General features: G+C 49.6%; 1 protein-coding gene across 1 annotated transcript in view; it reads left to right on the top strand.

Moving 5' to 3' along the window:
- Window positions 1-349: 349 nt before the first annotated feature.
- ANXA11 (annexin A11) overlaps window positions 350-19,386 on the top strand; it is a 40,106-nt gene continuing 21,069 nt past the window's right edge. Inside the window, exon 1 of the mRNA XM_059900910.1 lies at window positions 350-600. The gene's annotated coding sequence lies outside the window, so the exon portion shown is untranslated. The remainder of the gene's footprint in view (window positions 601-19,386) is intronic.

The raw sequence follows: 19,386 nt of genomic DNA, 5'->3' as shown, positions 1-19,386 counted from the left end.
TAAGGTAGTTGGTCGCAGTTTCTGCACTATAAAGCTACTCTCCCACCCCCATCTCCATTTCCATAGTGTTGTGTCACCTTTTTAACGTAGAGAGGGTCACCTTTTTAATGTACACAGTCACTAAGTAAGGTACACTGGGCTGGAGGGGGCTTGGGTAAATCCCCTCCCCACGAGTGCGGCGCAGGGCAGGACCGGCCTGCTGTATCCTCCTCCCGCGACGGAAGGCCCTGTAGCTTCCTTCCCCTCCTCGGGGAGGTTGCTCGCAGCCTGCGGGCCCAGGACAGCCCTCACCTGGGGGCGGGGCCGCGCGCAGACCACGCCCCTAGGGCCCGCCCTGCCCGGGCGCACGCGGCTCCGCCCCGGGGCGCGTTGGGGCGGCGGGAGAGGGGGGTTTTCCGCCCTGCGGCTCCTCCTCCCGACCCTCCCTGACTGCTGAGCAGCTCGCGGGTCCCGAGTGCTCAGCGAGCCCCGAGAGCGGGAGTGGGACATAACTCGAGGCCGGTCCGAGGTGTCGCGCCTGGGACGCCCGCAGAGAGAGCCGCTGCTGCCCGCGTCCCCGTTTGCCCCTCGCGGTCCCCCACCCCGGTGGCCAGTGGCTAGGTGAGTGAGGGTTCCCCGGCCTGCTGGGGGCAAGGGACGGGGCGGTGGCAGGGTTACGCCGCCCCCGCCGGAAGGCCCCGGACTGTTCCTCGCCCCCTCCCGTTCCGGCCCTGGGGCTTCCTGGTTACATGGCGTGGGGGTAAGGGGGCGGGTGTCGGGCTGGTCCCGGACGGGCTGAGTCGGCCTGGCTGCCCAGCTCGGTCAACGGCGGGGAGCCCTCCCTGTGGGGTGGGGGGGGGTGCACAGGCGGGGCCCCCAGTGGCCAGGGCCACGTGATTGTGCTGCTCCGCCGGAGTCTGAGGCTCAGGGCCTGGGCCGGATTGGGACTGGGTGAACCTGCGACAAGAAGGCGACTGGCTGGTGTGGGGATGGCCGGTGGCCACGGCCCCTCTGACCCCGCTGAGTTCTTGGGAGTGTGTGTACCCTTCTGGGAAGGGCTTATGTTGAGGAGAGCTAGCAGAGGAGGCTGCCTTCAGGAACTTTCCTCCGGAACTGGAAAGACGGAAATTCCTGGGAGCTGCTAGTTGGAGTTGATTTGTAAGGCACTCTATTTGAGAGAATGCGGGATCCATCCCAGGTGCTGTGTTCACCTGTGTGTTTACCTTCTCTGCCTTTCCCCCATTTCAACCTTGAGCTACAGTTTCAGGGAGAGATTCTTGACTTTTACCTCCCGCTGGGCTCTACCCAGTACCCTGAAGATTTAAAAAGGTAGAAACGCATCTGTTGGCTTAAAGGAGAGTTGTGCAGTTCATCAGCTTGAGACTTTGGGGAGGAGAAGCTAAGCTAGACAGTTCTAGCCCAAGCTGGGAACAGTTTGCCTGGTACATTTCTGTCCCTGCCCCTCTAATCAGTGACCTTTCTTCGGAGATTGGGTGTTATAGGACAGACCTGGGGTATCTGTGGTAGCCCGTCGCTCTGCCTTCCCTCCCTGCCTTCACTTTGCTCCCTGCTGCTTTGACCTGGGTATGGAGTGGCCCTGTGAGGGGTGAGCCTCTGCCCTGCCCCACGGCAGGAACAAAAGTTTACAGGGCAGTGCCAGGCTGAGTCCAGGAGCTGGACAGTTAGGGCGTGCTATCTTGCTCACCCCTGCGGGCTCTCATTACGCTCCTCCATTCCTTCCTTGTTTCAGTCAGTTGTTGGGGATTCCAGGAGGATTAACAGGGCCCCTTCCCTCAAGGCACTCTCCATGCTACCAGGTGTTCCCTGACAGGAGAGGCCAGGTGAGGTGCCAGGGCTATTTGTTACCCTGGCATGGGGTGCTCACTCCCTCGGGCTCCTGCATCCCTCCCGAATCTCGCCTCTTACTAGTCTCTATGCCTTCATTTCCTCATCTTTAAAGTGGGTGGTAATAATAATACCTACCTCACAGGGTTATTGTGAGGATTAAATGAGTTAATATACTTAACAACCATACAGCTCAGGCACTGATCTGATCAGGTGGTGACTGGTGCACCATACCCCTGTGTCCCAGGATAGACATAAAGCTTACAGCAGGGCCTGGCGCATGAGTAATCTTCTGTAAGAGTCAACAGTAATAACAACAATAGCTATCACTCCCTTTGTGCCCTGAAGGTCCGAGTTGAATTACTCTCCTTCTGACCTGGTCCTCTGTCTTAGCTCCCGCTGTTCTGCCCTCCTTCCCCCAATTCTGCCCGTTATTCACCACCCTCCTGGGAGCCATCCAGGTGCCTGGAGCAGGAAGGGACAAGACATGCTGTGAGCCCATGCAGCCCTCCTCCACTCCTTTGGCATCACTTCTCAATACTCCCCTTGGAGCAATAATTATATGGCCACAAGTCTTCTCTCTGCCCCGTCCCCTGTGTCTGGAGGATGGGGGGTATTTCTCACTCATCTCTTGGTCTCACAGCATCCAGAGGGGACCTTGCCGAATGTCGGTACTCAGTAGATATTAGCTAAGTGAAAGAGGCAGGCCAGGGAAGTAAGGTTTCCCTGTTCTTAAAATATTTGACTTTGGAAGCTGCATCTGGATAGGCCAAAAAAACAACAACTTGGGAGAGTGAGATGGAAGTGAGTCCAGACTGAGAGGTGGGCCTAGGAACTGGCTGAGAGGCCAAGTGGGAGTCCCCTTGGACTCCTTTATGTCTCCAGGGCAAGGATGGTAGTCAGGGCTCATCCTGGATTGCTGCACCTAAGATCCATTAGTGATGCCTTGGCCACGTGATTTTGGGAGGATGGGTAGTTTGAGGTGGTAGGAGTGAGAATTGAGCCAGAATAGGTGAGTGTGGGTTTTTCTTGGGAATTCACTGGTGGGGGTGGTGCGGGGGAAGCCTGTGTGGGCAGGAGGTGAATGTAGAAATGAAATCTGTGCCGAGTGCTGTATGTTCAGAGGACCCAGGGTCTTTGTGGAGCTCCCCTTCCTTCCTGCTCCTTCCTCTTCTCAGCTGCCGTCTTTTCCCCCCCGCTAAGCCTGAAGCAGTCCCTGATACTTGTCCCATGGGGGCCACTGGAGGAAGATTCTGTGTGTAGGTGTATTTTACAATCACAGCCAAGCAAACAGACTCAGGTTTCTCTGAGTTTTTGTCCACAGCACCCTGTGAGCCCATTGCCTGCAGAACATCAGGAATCTGAGGGCTACCTAAATAGAAAAGCTCTTAGGGGAAGTGAAGAAACCAAAGTTTCCTTGTTGGGAATTTGCATTTTTAAAAGGAGTTGTGAAATGCAGTGGTGCTTTCTAATAACCCTGAAACCATACCATATTAGGCTTACTGACCCTGAGCCCGGTACCCCGTGAAATAAAGGTCTGATGTCACGTGGTGGTTTGTATTTGGGAGAATCCTGACGGTGCTGCATGAACAGTGACTTGAACCACAGCTGACTTTGCTCCTGATGTGAGAAAGTAACAGGTGAGACCAATGGAGGGGTGAGGAGACAGAGTTCCCATCCATGCTTGGTATCCTGGGACAAGCCACATAGCCCCATAGAGTCCCAGTGTTCTGGGTGGTAAAATGCCTACCTCACATGGTTGTTTGCACAATCTGGTGAGAAGATGTTTGCAAAAGGGGTTTGAGATCAGTTAGGGGGTGGTAATGGCAGTGTTGATATCTTGGTTGTGTTCCTGCGAGGAATCTTGAAGCTGGGGGTGGAGTGTGCAGATGGCAGGTAGATGACTTCTGGTTCTGTGATCTCTGAGTGTCTAGTCTTCCAGGGGCTTGTGCTCCTGAAGGTCCCACTACCTTAGCAGAAAAAAGGGGGAGGAATCACTCCTGAAATTGAGAGGGAAGTCAGGAGCCCCCAGCCTCTTACACCTGTAGCGTGGGGAGAGACTGGCTTAGAGGACAGTGTGAGGGACAAGGAGAAACTCAGAGGCTGATAACAGGGAGCCAGAGGGAGTATATGGCAGATTAAGCCTGGGGAGTGGCATCCCTGGGGGAAAAGGGTGTGTATGTGGGGGCTGGTGATAGCAGACATCAGCTTGCTGTGTCCACCTAAAAGGTCACGGCTATTTTAGGAAGCAGGTGACAAGGGATATTTCTGTTGAACTCAGTGTTAGTGAGTATCCACTGTTTGCCCAGCCCTGTGCTGGGAGCACAAAAGCAGAGGCCACCCCTACCCACCCTAGGTTGTCCCCTGCCTGTTCTGTAGTACAGATGTAAAATAATTTATTCAACCTTTCCCCCATTGCTGGGTATGGAGACTGTTGACTTTTTATAGTTTGAAATGGTGTTGGAGTAAACAATCTATAAAATCCTGATTGGAATGTCATTGAATGTTTTATTTATAAGGAAGAGTTCACATTTTTATGATATTAAGTTTTCCAAATCAGGGACAGATTACAGGCCTTGTGATGTAGAATGTCTTCATTAGCTATTAAGAATAGGATTCCAATTGGATATGCTGGAGATATATATATATCTCATAAAATATATGTCATATAATTTGGAAATTATTTGTAAATAATTTTTTTTTCCTACTTTTTTTTTCTGTTTTTTGGTCATTCATTTCAACCTTTATTGTTACTCATTTCTTTTTACTTCTGGCTTATTTTGTTGCTCTACTTTTAACATCTAAATTGATTCATTTATTTTTAGTCTTTTAATTAAAAAAGTATATAAATCTCAACGTTTTCCTCTGAGTACAACTCTAGCCAGTGGGCCTTTGTATGAAATGCTCACCTTTCCATTGCTTTCTAGTACTCTGTAGATCAGTTTTGATCCAAGGATTTTTTTAGAAGGCAGCGTCCTGAATTTTTTTTTTTTTTTTTAATCACTATTGACTTTCATTAGTTTTGAGATCAGAGCTAACAGAAGTAGCTCTTTTTTTTTTTTTTAAAGATTTATTGATTGATTGATTGATTGATTGATTGCTATGTTGGGTCTTCGTTTCTGTGCGAGGGCTTTCTCTAGTTGCGGCAAGCGGGGGCCACTCTTCATCGCGGTGCGCGGGCCTCTATCGCGGCCTCTCTTGTTGCGGAGCACAAGCTCCAGACGTGCAGGCTCAGTAGTTGTGGCTCACGGGCCTAGTTGCTCCGCGGCATGTGGGATCTTCCCAGACCAGGGCTCGAACCCGTGTCCCCTGCATTAGCAGGCAGATTCTCAACCACTGCACCACCAGGGAAGCCCATGTCCTGAATTTTTGAGTAAGTTTTGTGGGGGATATGGTCATATTTTAATGTTGACTGCTAGTTTTATTGAGTGAATGTGCTCAGCAAAATCTCTTGTTGGACTGTATTACGATTTTCTTTGTGGCCAGCTACACAATCACTGTGAAAAGGTTTCATGGCCGTGTACTCTCTGTGGGATACAGACTTCAGATAAATCTGTGATCTTGAGGTTGCCCTGTGCATCCCTGCTTATTGAATCTTTTTTTTGAGTCAAGCTCAACTTATATTTGTCCTGGATTTATGAATTTGGCATGCATGTTTGGTGTATACAGGTTTATCAAGCTTACCTTTGTGGATTGTACCTTTTGTCATTTGTTGCTTATTCAATGCTTTTGACCTTTGGCCTTAAATTTTAACTCTTTTAGGAGCATATATCTCCAAGAATCTGGGAGACTCCCTTCTTCTTTACAGTCCTAAAATTAGTAACTAAGTGCATTTTATAGGACAGTAAGTGAAAGGCTCAGAAATTTGGAGGCAGGCGTCAGTCAGGGAGGGAGTAAGCCGCATCCATTAGTTTCCACTTAGACTCATGCAGAGTAGGTAGTAATCAGGCTGCCCCTGCTTGCTTCTGAGTGAGGATTACTGTGAGCTCCCCCTCCTTGCCTGTCCCAGTGGCCCCCATGATAGCCAGGTTTTAGGAGGGATGGATAAAAGGAGATCTGTCTGCAACGCCCAGAGATGGGCCTGGGTACCACTCCTCTGCCTTTGTGTTTGGTTCCCCCCCATCCCGTAGGTCCAAGGAGGTGGACGGCTGTGACTCGCAATTACATTTCCTTCTTCATCTGAAGCGGCAAGACGGACTTTCTCTGTTCCCCAAGGGATGTGACAAAACAGTACACAAAAATGTCCCAGGGCCAAATGTCAGGTATAAAGACTTGGGCCACAAGTTTTACACTCATTTCTATGCTTGTGTTTTAAGTCACATAAACTATTTCAAGGGACTAGAATGGCCTAAGCCCTGTTGTACCATGGATTCCTAGGGAGTAGTTTTCCAAGTCTTGTGTTTCCAGATGGCTGAGAAATGGTTGGAAAAAACCCTCAGTTTGCAGAGGCAGGATTATTGGAAAGTCCTCAACATGTTTTTAATATTAATATTTCCACTTCTGGTTTTTCTTTGTGTTTAGCTAGTATGTCTTTGCCTTAATTTTTAACTTTTCTTTCTCCTTTAAAAAAAAAAAGTGTTTCTCTTGTAATCAGCACGTGACTGGGGTTGGGGGACATGGCAGAAAGCAGTGATAATAGCAACAAACCGAATTTGGTCATTTCTGTCTTTGGTAGAGAATTCAGACTGTTTACATACCAGATAGTCTTGATTTTATTTCTTGTGTCTTGTTTTCTGTTTATTATTTACTATACTTGGGTGTTGTTTCTTTCCTGATTTCTGCTGTCTGGGTTAAGTTTCTCATCATTCCTCTTCCTTCCTCTTCCCCACCCACTTGCATTAGGATTCAGGTTTGGCCATGATTTAAGAGAGGAGTTTCTCTATCTCCAGAAATTGGAGTCCAGAGTTGATAAGTGTCTGTTCCATGAGGTTGTCCAGGCACGAGGCTCCTTATGAAAAGTTGCTCCCAGCATTCTCCATGGCTTTGGTTTTCAACCTTGAGCATGTTTAAGAATAACTGGGAAGGTTTGTTAAAACACAGATTCCTGGGCCCCACCCCTAAAGGTTCTGATTTAGGGGGTCTGTGGTGAGGCCCAAGAAATTTCCTTTCTGACAGGTACCCAGGTTGTGCTGATGCGGTCAGTCTGGGGACCACACTTGGGCAGTACTGCTCTGGGTGCTTCCCTTACCTGCGAGGCCCAGGACAGCTGACTCCCTGACAGGGCCCTGTCTCGCTGCCAGGGAGGCTTGGAAACATAGTCCTTATTTGGGGCTGCCATGTGCCAGGCTGCAGGTAGTGTTCTGTTATGGAAGCAAGAGGGGGCAGATGGTTGAGGGGGGAGGCGACCGAAGTTTCTGGAACACCACCCACTGGTGTCCTCAGTCTGAAGCTACTCCTGTGCTTGTCGGTTTCGCCATTGGCTAAGCCAGCCTTCCTTAGGTTAGGAAGTAGGAATGGTATCTTGTGACAGGCGCAAGCCAGCAGGCAGTGCAGGGGGTGGCAGCCTCCAATCCTGAGGGCTGGTGACTAAACGGGCAAATTGCTGCTGCTACTTTGCTCATGGCTCTGAGGGTCTCGCTGCTTCCAGGCCCTTCCCAATAGTCAGGTCTGGTAGCCATTCGTTCTGCCACTTGGAGTCACCTCCTGATCTTAGAGGCCCCTCGGGGTGCGGGGGCGGGTGTCCCTCCAAGACCCAGCTTTGGGATGGAGAGAGTCTTACTGTGCTTCCTTCTCCCGACTTACCTTCATCAACTCCAGGTGTGACACATCAGTGTCTATTTCCGGGAGAGCTTGGGGACAGAAGCCATTTGAACCCTGAACTGAGTTGGGCTGTTGGTCAGTGCAGCTCCTGATACCCTGGAGAGATCAAAACAAGTGGCTGCCAACCCCTGCTCTCTGCTCTTGTTAACTCATGGGGGTAAACCTGGGGAGAAGCAATGTGGCAGAGGCTTCCCTGGGCAGAGGATGCTTTCTCTGTGGCTTGATGATATGGGGCTTTATTAGGAGGCAGCAGACTCATTTTCTCATTCTGTCTTTCCCGGGGTAGCCTTTGCATTTCCAAGTCCATTCTCCAGCCCAGGAAGGTGGAATGGCGCCCAGAAGCGTGAGTGGAGGGGAGCCAGCCTGGGCCGCGATGCATCGGCCGGGAGGTCGAGAAACATGATTTGAGTCTTTGTCCTGTCCCAGCCGATCCTGAGAGCCCAGGCAGGCCTTGCTCTCTAGGCCTCGGCTCCCACCTCAGTAAAATAAGCTGGTTGAGTCAAAGAATCTCCTGAAGGCCCCTTCCAGCCCTGATATTGTAGGATTCCTGTGTAATCCAAATGCCAGCGCACTGGGAATTGGCTTTATTTCTTTTTTTTATTTTTTTAAATAAGTTTTATTTATTTAATTAATTTATTTATTATTTTTGGCTACATTGGATCTTCATTTTTGCACGTGGGCTTTCTCTAGTTGAGGTGAGCGGGGGCTACTCCTCGTTGCGGTGTGCGGGCTTCCCACTGCGGTGGCTTCTCTTGTTGCAGAGCATGGGCTGTAAGCACGCAGGCTTCAGTAGTTGTGGCATGCGGGCTCAGTAGTTGTGGCTTGCGGGCTCTAGAGCTCAGGCTCAGTAGTTGTGGCGCATGGGCTTAGTTGCTCCACGGCATGTGGGATCTTCCCGGCCCAGGGCTCAAACCCGTGTCCCCTGCATTGGCAGGCGGATTCTTTTTTAATTAATTAATTAATTAATTAACTTATTTATTTATTATTTATTTATTTTTGGCTGTGTTGGGCCTTCGTTTCTGTGCGAGGGCTTTCTCTAGTTGTGGCGAGCGGGGACCACTCTTCATCGTGGTGCGCAGGCCTCTCTTTATCGCGGCCTCTCTTGTTGCGGAGCACGGGCTCCAGACGCGCAGGCTCAGTAGTTGTGGCTCACAGGCCCAATTGCTCCGTGGCATGTGGGATCCTCCCAGACCAGGGCTCGAGCCCATGTCCCCTGCATTGGCAGGCAGATTCTCAACCGCTGCGCCACCAGGGAAGCCCGGCAGGCGGATTCTTAACCACTGCACCACCAGGGAAGACCTGGCTTTATTTCTAAGAGGTGTCTTTCTGAGCCTGCTTGCTCAAGTTCAACCCCTTGGTCAGGCCTGGACACTGGTCCGTGGCCACTCTCCAGCCCGCTTTGCCCAGAGCTTCTCCAGGCTGGGCCGCCCCAGGTGCCAGCCCTCGGAAGGCAGAGTCTGAGGCACTGTCTGGCTAATGATTGACCTGGGCTCCAGCTATTCCTCATTCATGGGTGTGGGTGAGGAGTTGAATGTTTAACAGCACTTTCTGTGGGCTTTTTGTTCAGTGCCTGGGAAAGGGCGGTCAGGGTTGGTGGAATGCTGCCCTGGGGCTCCCTGGCTTGCTCCTGGGGCCTGATGGCATCAGTGACCCACACCTCAGAGGTGAGGCAGTGCCCCAGCAGAGTCAGGGATGTTCATACGCCCTCTCACATAACTTGAGGTTCTACCTTGTCGTGGGAGGGAGAGAGGGAATGTCTTAGATCAGTCCTTTCTGCCCCCAGAATTCCTGGAGCCTCTGTACCAGAAGCTCTGATCGAAGAGGTCACTGGGACAGGTGCCACCAGGGTGTGAAAGAGATGAATCAGGGTACACTGGTGTCCTGTTGGTGTATGTCAGGGACCTCGCTGTGCCCTGCCCCATACTGGCCAGTGGAGGAGGAGAGGAGAGGCCTGTCCTATATCCCGGGTACTGACTTTCTCACTGGGAGGCCTAGAAAAAGTAGTTCTGGCTCGGGCACTAGTCTGGTGTGTGATCCTTGCTTGTCAAGAATTGTCCCTGAGCCTTAGTTCCCTTCAGGTGATAATACCTCTCTTGCAGGATCATTGCAAAGGTTAATGAGGTGATATATAATGAGGTAATATATATATTAGTACCTGTCATAGGTACTGGAAAAGGGAGAGTATTATTAGAGCACTAAGAAGACATAGAAAACATTTTAGGCCAAGTGCTGGTAAGTTCCAGAAAGGGAGATTATCGTTGTGGGTGGAGAGATCAGGGTGGGCTTCCTGAAAGAAGCGGGGCTCCATCTGGCTTAAAGGAAAGCCAGAATTAACTTAGGCTAAGGAAGGCACAAAGGAGACAGGAGGACAGACCGGGTAGAGGGACCGTCTGAGCAGAAGTTCTGAAGATGGAAAGTGCTGAGGTATTGGCCTGACTGAACTCCAGACATGCATTTCCTGCATTCTTTCCATCACACGGAGACCTCCAGGGACCTTCCATTTTCTTGCCATGGCACAGCCCAGGGCGGGTTGGCAGGCTTTAGCATCCCACAGTGATCAGCCCCACCTGAGATCTGAAAGAGCATCTTCTCCTCCAGTGTGATCTGCAGATTCTGATGGGGATTTCTTTTCAGCTTCCAGCTGAACAAGACTGGCTGGGGACCTGGTCACCATTAGAAGAGCAGCCCTTGATAAGTGCTATTTGAAGGAGAGGTTTCCTGGGGCTTCTAGGAGCTGGAGTATATACTCTCGCAGGTCTTCTAGGTTTGAAGGGACTGGGTCTTTCCAAAGGCATTTGAACAGGCCCCAGGAATGTAGAGACCCAGGGACTCCCTGCTGCCTTTAGGTCTTTAGTCTTGTGTGCCACCCCTCTCCCCACCTCTTACCTGGCAGGGCCTTGGATGAACATCTGTTCCTTTCATTACAAATACGGGTACCTTGTAGGGACAGCCCTGGTGGGTACAGTGGGCAGCCCAAACAGGCATCCTGGATGAAGGGGCAGCTGCTGCAGCCCTAGCTGTGTGCCACCACGTGGGAATGTTGGACCCTTGTTGCCAGGTTTCCTGTTTTTCCATTTAAAACAAAATTTAAGTTGGAGAGTCTCTTTTGTGGCCTCACCCCTCCCCTCCCCACAACAAAATAAATGTTTGTGAACTACAAAACCTCCAGGGAGCCCCAGGTCCTGGGCAGCACAGATTGACAACCACGGATCCCTCGCAGGCTCACTCGTTTAACAGATGAGGGAGAGATGCCCAGGGGAGCCTTGGGTTTGCCGAGGCCCATCCATCAGAGAGAAGCCGCCTTCCTAGACACCACGCCTCCCACCTCTCCTCCCTCCTCCTCTCTGCTCTCAGAGCCCTTTCCTGATTCTCAGCCTTAATCTCCATTCTGCCTGGGAGTGGCTCTTAAACATTTTGTGGGTATTTTCCTGTGATTGCTCTTTTGTGTTTATCTCCCCAGCTAGAGGGAGAAAGCCTGGTGCAGGTCAGAACTTTGTTTTTTCCTCCTGTGCTCAGGGAAGTCTAGCCCAGCACTGGGTGCCTCTCTGAGCCCAGGGGTGGAACTAGTGTGAAGCTAATGAAACTTAACCTTCAGGTTCAAGCCCCCCCACCCTCCAGTCACTTGCATGTGGCCTTTGCAAGGCTGTGGGAGAGGCCCTGGCAGTGAATTCACAAAGTCATAGTTTTGTAGAATTTGCAAGAAAGTGTTCTGCATCTAGGGTCTTAAAAGGGCCCCTAAAATTATATAGGCTTCAGGCTCAACAAAACCTGAACCTCCCTCTAAAGATGCTGTGAAAACTCAGCAGTTGGCGGGGGTCCTACCTTTTGGACAGTGGGCCCTTGGCTTGGGAGCAGGAAGTGGGCGGGTCCTGAGCCAGCCGTGGGAGGATCTTGCTGTGTCACCTTGGCCTGTCACTTCCACTCTCTGGTTGTCAGTTTCTCCGCTTGTGAAATCGGAGCCGAGGTGGGGTGGGCGGGAATGAACTGAGTCATCTCTAGGGCAGAATGATCTCTGGTGTCCCAGTTGCTTGGTGTTGGCTGGCTGGGTGTGATTGCCCCACCAACCCGAACATCACACTGCCCACCTTTTCCCTCCCAAGAGCATTTGCATTGCTGGCTGGGTGTGCCTGGCCGGCCATCGGGAACCCACTCACAAGCCCCGGGTCTCACCGTGGTGACTTTGTTGACTGATAATAATACAAGCAAGCAGAGCTTTACTGAGTGAGCTCTTATTCCCAGACAGGTAGGAGACGTGAGCACCTGGTCCCTCCCTTCTCGGTGGAATGGTTTTTTCTGTGGTCTTGGTTTATTGCTTCTCTTGCTGACTGAGGTAGACTTGTGCACTGATCTCTTATACAAAGAAAGGCTTTTCAAAGAGGACACCATGGAAAGATCTGGAGGGAAGGAGAGAAGCGGTGGTCACTGTATATACTTGCTTTCTATTGCTGCTGTAGCAAATTATCCATATTTAGTGGCTTAAAAACACACAGCTTTTTTTTTTTTTTAAATACCATTTTAACCATTTTTCGGTCTGCTGTTTGGTGGCATTGAGTACATTCATATTATTGTGCAACCGTCACCACCATCCATCTCCAGAACTTTTCATCTTCCCAAACTGAAACTCTGTCCCCATTAAACACTAACCCCCCACTCCACTCTCCGCACCCCCTCCCCACCCCGGCACCACCATTCTACTTTCTGTCTCTGAATCGGACTACTCCAGGTGCCTCATAGAAGTGGACTCATAGAGTATTTATCTTTTGACTGGCTTATTTCACTCAGCAGAATGACCTCAAGATTCATCCATATTCTAGCATGTGTCAGAATTTCCTTCCTTTTTAAGGCCAAATACTCTTCTGTTATGTATATACCGCATTTTGCTTATCCATTCACCTGTTGATGGACATTTGGGTTGTTTCCACATTTTGGCTGCTGTGAATAATAACTTCTGTGAACACTGCCGCACAAATATGTTCGAGTCCTGCTTTCACTTCTTTTGGGTACATATGCAGAAGTGGAATTGCTAGGTCGTACGTTTAATTTTTTGAGGAACTGCCCTACTGTTTGCGGCTGCCCCATTTTAGCACATGACTTCACTGTCGTACGGTTTTGTCTCACGGGTCTTCTGGTGTTTGTTGTCAGGGTTATATCTTTTCCGGAAGCTCTAGAGGAGAATCCATTTCCTTGTCTTTTCTAGCTTCTAGAGGCCGTCTGCATTGTTTGGCTCCTGGCGCCCTTCGTGCATGGATGGAATCCCTCTCAAACTTCTTATCTCTTTCTTTTCATCCTTATTTCTCCTCATCCTTTCCTTTCATCCTTAACATAGCAAGGAAAGGACTCATGGGTCCACCTGGATAATCTAGGATACACTCCCCATCTCAAGGTTGGTAACCTTGATCACATCTGCAAAGCCCCTTTGTCATGTAGGGCAACATAGTCACCAGTTCTGGGGGATCAGGGTGCAGACTGTCTGTTGGGAATATTTTTGACAGACCTACAAGGAACCTGATGGTGCCTTGATCGTTGACACTTTTTAGTGTCGCTATTCCATCTCCAGCGCTTGGGTTGGAGTTTGCAGGAAATGGAGGGACTTGAGCGCTAAGTCTGGGACAGCCAGGAGGCCTCCAGTACTCTGGGACTTGTGCTTGATTTACATCTGCTAGTCCTGAGGAGCCCCTTCTGATCGGGTGGTGTGATTGCCAGCAGCTTCCCCATGCGGACGTGGTGAAACTGACAGACACAGACCTGCCTCCCCCAGCCTGAGCTGCACTTAGAAACAAACCACGGTTTCCGTATTTGGGGAAGGGGGTATTTCCTTAGGTCCTGGCCACACCTTGGACTTAGGTGGGGGGATTTTTCTTTCACTGCCACTGTGCCTGTCACAAGAACCTTGGCGACTACAAGGACCGCAGCCTGAGCCCCCGTCATGTCCTGGGCCTGGTTGTCAGCCAGATACTGACACCATACCTGGGTTCACCTGCTTCCTCTGTGGCCGCTTTCCACTCCTCAGAAATCCTGAATCGGGGTTGGCATTTGACTAAGTGTTGGCTCTTCCAGAAGCCTGTTTGGTATGGGCACCTGTCACAGGGGACTCTCCCGATGAGCTGGAGTGACCCAGGTTTGCCAGGGCTGTGCCGTGGAGGAGTTAGTAGAGAGACCTCCTGTGAATCTCTGTGTCTACCTGCAGGTACTTTTCCATGAAAGTGTTCCCTCCTGCCTCGCTCCCTCCTCACTCCTTCTCAGTTCCCACGACCTGGTCTGGAAAGGCAACTGAGAGCAGAGAAAATGGTTTCTATCAGGGCCGGGCCCAGAGTGGACATGCTGACAGTAGGGCTGGAGCTTTGTGCAGGCTGAGGCCCTGCTCCCGGGCAGGTTTCTTTTCCAAAGGCCTTTTCAAAGGTGCTTCCTCCTCCATCCCTCCCACCCCCTTTTTTTCCTGGAGCTTGGACCAAGCCTCCAGGGCACCCAGGCCTGCAGCAGGGATGGAAAGAAAACATTGCCAGTTTCCTGTTGGTGGTTTCTCCTCGGGGAGATTGGAAAATCCACCACAGCCCTTCCCATCCAGGATCTGCTGCTGCACTGGGCTTGGTGTGGGAGAAGGAACCAGCTGACTTTACTGCTCCTGTCCTCTGCCCTTCTTCACACCGTCCTGACCCCCAGCTTTCCACCCTGTCCCCTCCCTGCTCCCACATTTCTCATCCTGTGTATTATCAAATGGCCCAGGGTCCTCTGGGACCCTCTAATCCTGTTTGCTATTTTATGTTGGGGAAACTGATACAGTGAGAGGTTAAATGATATCATGAGAACATATTTGATGTTAAACTATTACTATCTACGTTTAACAGATGTGGAAAACTGAAGCCCAGAAAGGTTAAATAACCTGCCCAAGACCACACACCTCTTAGGGAGCAGAACTGGGATTTGAACCTGGGCCATCTGGCCTCAGAGTTCATGTTCCTCCCACCACCCTAGACTGCCTTTAGTGAAATACGCGGGATCACGGTGAAACCTGGTGTCCTGCTTCCTAATTCTATTGTATTCCATCAACCAGTGTTTTTAAAGTTTTGGTCTTTGAAATACTAGTGTCTGGGGCCGGTGGGCTCTGTGAGGAAGTACAGCGTAGGGGTAAAAGCCCTGAGCTTTGGAGCCTGACTGCTTGGGTTTGAATCCTGGCTTATCATTTACTAGCTGTAACCTAGGGCAACTTGTATAATCTCTCCATACCTCAGTTTCCTTATCTCTAATACAGAGATCATAATCTTAGTATTTGTCTTATAGAGTTGTTGTAAAGTTCTGTTCCATGTATAGCACTTAACACAGTGCCTAGTGCATAGTAAGTATTCGATAAATGTCAACTATTATTATTGTTGCCTAGTAAGTTTGGGAAATTGAGGGAAAAAGTTAAGCAGGCACCTTTGTTACAGGACTTCTCAGAGCCTTTATTATGCTATTAAGTATTGGCACTTTTCCAGAAGGGGATGTAATAGGCAGCATTTTCCAAAGTTTTTGGACAACTAATCTCTTTCTCTTTTTTAACTGGGCACCTGGTAAATTCTCAACTCGTAAGATGTAAGTTGGTGTCGGGGAACACAGTTCAGGAAGCACTGAGCTCTACATCATGCTGCCTGTTTTTGCTTGGCAAGGCTGAGCTGGAGATGGGAGTCCAGACTAGACCTGAGCAAGACTTTGAAGGACTGTGTGTGGCAGAGCTTGGGCTGTGCCAGGCTTCTCTCCTCCTGTCCCTGTAGGTATGGGGAGAGGGAGGTGGTGGGAGCCGAGGTACCTGAGGGTTTCTGGAACCTCCTGGCCATGAAGAATGTCCTTGGCCGACCGCAGTTCAAAGCAGTCATTGCACTGTCCTTGGAGGAGGGGTCTTAAAGTAGGTCACCAATGGCAGGACCGGTTGGGACCACCAAACAAGCCAGCCCAGCCCAGGTTGAAATGGTCACAGGTTTTGCAGTATGACCCTCTTAGGGAAAGGCAGGCAGGCTTTGCTCCCAGCAGGCTGAGTGTTCTACCTTGGACCCTCTCCCCATGTGTTTGTGACTTGAGTAAACGGTGTCCCTGGCATATTTTGGCTCCAAAACCAAGGTGGTTAGAAACTAAATAATCTTCAAGTTTCCTTCCAGCATAGGCATTTAGGAAGTCTGTAAATCTAGGATTGGGGTGAAAACCTGAAGAGGTGTCCCCTTCAGGAGTCCAACTAGGAAGAGCCCCAAGAGGTGAAGCCCCCTGTCACACCCGAGGTCTGGGGAGGTGAGGGTCTGGCTCCAGGTCACTGGTCGGGGCCCTTTTCCGTATTAACATTCTTGGAACTGACTACCTTAAATAGTCTTGCTTTGGGCCCCATTCGCGCCCTGCTCTGGGTTGTTGCCTCCCAGCAGTGACCCCGGAGAAATGGGCAGTGTATGGCGGTCAGGAGCTGCTCAGACCGGCCCAGGGCTGGCTAACCCTTCATCTCCCAGCAGCCAGGTACTGGAGGTGGGCCAGGAAGGCATGTGGCTGACCGGTTACACCTTAGCCTGCCCAAACCTAGCTTTGCACTGGAGCAAGGAGAGTTTGCAGATAAGCAAATTTCTTTCTTGTTTTTTTAAAAAATTATACATATATGTATACACGAACATACATAAACTGTATATATATACATACATATATGCATTTACATTTGTGTGTATGTGTGTGTGTGTTTTGTCTTGAATTATACTTTGGAAACTGCTCAGTGGTGACCTTTGAGTAGGGGATTAGAGAGGAGAATGAATTTTGCTTCTTTGTGCCTTTCTGTTCCATTTGAATTTCCCTACAATGTGTTTGTATTCCTTTTATTTTTTATTTTTAAATGTGATTTATTTTTTAGAGCAGGTTTAGGTTCACAGCACCACCTCCGCCACTATCATCACGCCACATCAGAGTTACAATTGATGAACCTATATTGACACAGCATTATCACCCAAAGTCCGTAGTTTACATTAGGGTTCACTCTTAGTGTGGTACATTCTATGGGTTTTGACTAATGTATCCACCATTTTAGTGTCGTACAGAATAGCTTCACTGTCTTAAAAATCCTTTGTGCTCTGCCTATTCATCCCTTCCTCCCCCTAACTCCTGGTAATCACTGATTTTTTAACTTCTCCACAGTTTTACCTCTTCTAGAATGACATATAGCTGGAATCGTGCAGTACATAGCCTTTTCAGACTGGCTTCTTTCACTTAATAATACACTTTTAAGGTTCCTCCCTGTCTTTTCGTGGCTTGATAGCTCATTTCTTTTACTGCTGAATAATATTCCATGGTTTGGATGTACCACAGTTTATATATCCATTCACCTTTTGAAGGCATTTTGGTTGCTTCCAAGTTTTGGCAATTATGAAGAAAGCGACTATAAATATCCATGTACAGGTTTTTGTGTCCATGTGTGTCTTCAGCTCCTTTGGGTAAATACCAAGGAGTGCTGTTGCTGGATCATATGCTAAGAGTAAGTATGTTTAGTTTGTAAGAAACTGCCAAACTGCCTTCCAAAGTGGCTGTACCATTTTGCATTTCCACCAGCAATGAATGAGTTCCTGTTTCTTCACATCCTCATCAGCATTTGGTGTCGTCAGTGTTTTGGATTTTGGCCGTTCTAATAGGTGTGTAGTAGTATTTCATTGTTATTTTAATTTGCAATTCCCTAAGGATGTATAATGTTGAGCATCTTTTCATATGCTTTTTTGCCATCTGTATGTATTCTTTGGCAAAATATCTGTTCAGGTCTTTTGACATTTTTTAATTGAGTTTTTTTTTTAATTGAAGTATAGTTGATTTACAATGTGGTGTTAGTTTCAGGTGTACTTTATTGTTGAGTTTTTAAGAGTTCTTTCTGTATTTTGGATAACAGTCCTTTATCAGATGTGTCTTTTTAAACATTTTCTTCCATTCTGTAGCTTGTCTTCTCTTCCTTTTATTTTTAAAAAGAAATCAGCAAGGATCATCTGAGCTGCATGGTTTAAACTCTACATTTAAATTTTCACATAAAAACAGATTGAGGATTTAATGTTAAAAAACTAGCACAAATAAATACTCTAGTCCCCAGACTGGGAAGGCCAGTGGAGAGGTCATCCCACGAAAGCGTCCACCCTAGTCCAGGCCCTCTTGGTTTGCTGCTGAGCACTGGGGCGGGAGGTCTCACGGCCGTGCAACTTCTGGCGCTGGGAGATGCGTCCAGGTCTCTGCCTCCTCTCAGTGTTAGCCCGCTGTAAGCTGTGTCCCCACCTGGCCCTCTGGGGAGGACAGTGCTATATCCTTGTATGAGGCATGGCCCTGCCACCATCCTTTTTCCTCCATGTCCCTGGAAGTCAGGCAGGACACCAGAAGATGTGCATAGTCCATCACCCAGCCCTTATTGCCATCTCCCACTGTTGGGGTGGGGGAACAAGAAGACTCCCCATTATGGGGGGTGTGGCTAGGTCAGGGTAGTGAGGTGCCTCTTGTTCTGGGTGATTTTGCCTCTTCTCCCAACACAACAATTTCTAGATTCCTGTGTTTGGGACTCTGGCTAGAGCCTTTGCGGAGCCCTTGAAATTGAATGGTATTCTTGTGTACACAGTTTTAGGGAACAGGGCATTTTACAGTCCCTGAGAAGCCCCCTATGTACCTGCTGTATGCTTTCAACATTCACCTAGTAAACTGAGGCTTGGTCTCATGGAATCCTGGGATGCCCAGGTTTGGTGTTTATCCTCAGAGCTTACTGCTGGGAATAAAGTCTAGATAGAATAAACTAGAAAGTGTCAAAGTACCTTAAAGGAAAGTGTGTTTCCTAGAGTGTGGAGCACAGAATCAGTTACATCAGAACTTCTGCAGGACTTCCCTGGTGGTGCAGTGGTTAAGAATCCGCCTGTCAATGCAGGGGACATGGGTTTGAGCCCTGGTCCAGGAAGATCCCACACGCTGCGGAGCAGCCGAGCCTGTGTGCCACAACTACTGAGCCTGTGCTCCAGAGCCGGCGAGCCACAACTACTGAGCCCACGTGCCACAACTACTGAAGCCCGCCTGCCTAGAGCCTGTGCTCCACAACTAGAGAAGCCACCACAATGAGAAGCCCACGCACTTCAACAAAGAGTAGCCCCCGCTCGCCGCAACTAGAGAAAGCCTGCGCGCAGCAATGAAGACCCAACAGAGCCAAAAAAAAAGAATCCCTGGAGATGGGAACAGGATGCTTGTTTATATTTCAGATTCCTGGACCCTTTCCAGATTGAAGGGCCCAGGATGACTGGGGCCAAAGCCTCGGCATTTTTAGCAAGCTGTCCAGGTGATTCGCACGCGTGATGAAGCAGTGCTACAGAAAGTGTGGTCCAGAGTCAAGGAGCCATCAGCATGTTTGGGCCAGTCTCAAACCTACCCTTGCAGAGACTATGGGGGCAGGACCCAACAATCTGGGTTAAAACAAGTCCAACAGGTGATTGTTTTGCAGACTGAAGTTTGAGAAGCACCAGTTTAGCCAGAGAGGGCCACAGCTGGATGAAATCAGGCGTATAGGTGCAGGTAGATGGTCCCAGTGAGGAAGGAAGGGTGGTATTTGTGCTGCATCGTGCCCCAAGAGAAGCAGGACCAGAGGCCGGAAGTCCCCTGCAGGCTGGTTTCTAGGAACTGGAGCAGTCCCCAAAGAGGCCAGCTGCCTGCGGCACTTGGAGGCCCTCTCCAGTGAGTCCCGAGACAGAGTGCTCTAACCAGAGCCAACATGGAACGGGGATGTGCCCAGCCTGTCAGAATCCCGGCCTGTCCACTGTGTGAAGCATCCCACCCAGGCACCTTTTTTCTTTCTTAAAG

The sequence above is a fragment of the Balaenoptera ricei genome, chromosome 16 (genome assembly GCF_028023285.1).
Source record: "Balaenoptera ricei isolate mBalRic1 chromosome 16, mBalRic1.hap2, whole genome shotgun sequence".
NCBI lineage: Eukaryota > Metazoa > Chordata > Mammalia > Artiodactyla > Balaenopteridae > Balaenoptera > Balaenoptera ricei.
The sequence above is the reverse complement of the archived record's forward strand: the minus strand, read 5'-3'. Positions and strand labels throughout refer to the sequence as shown.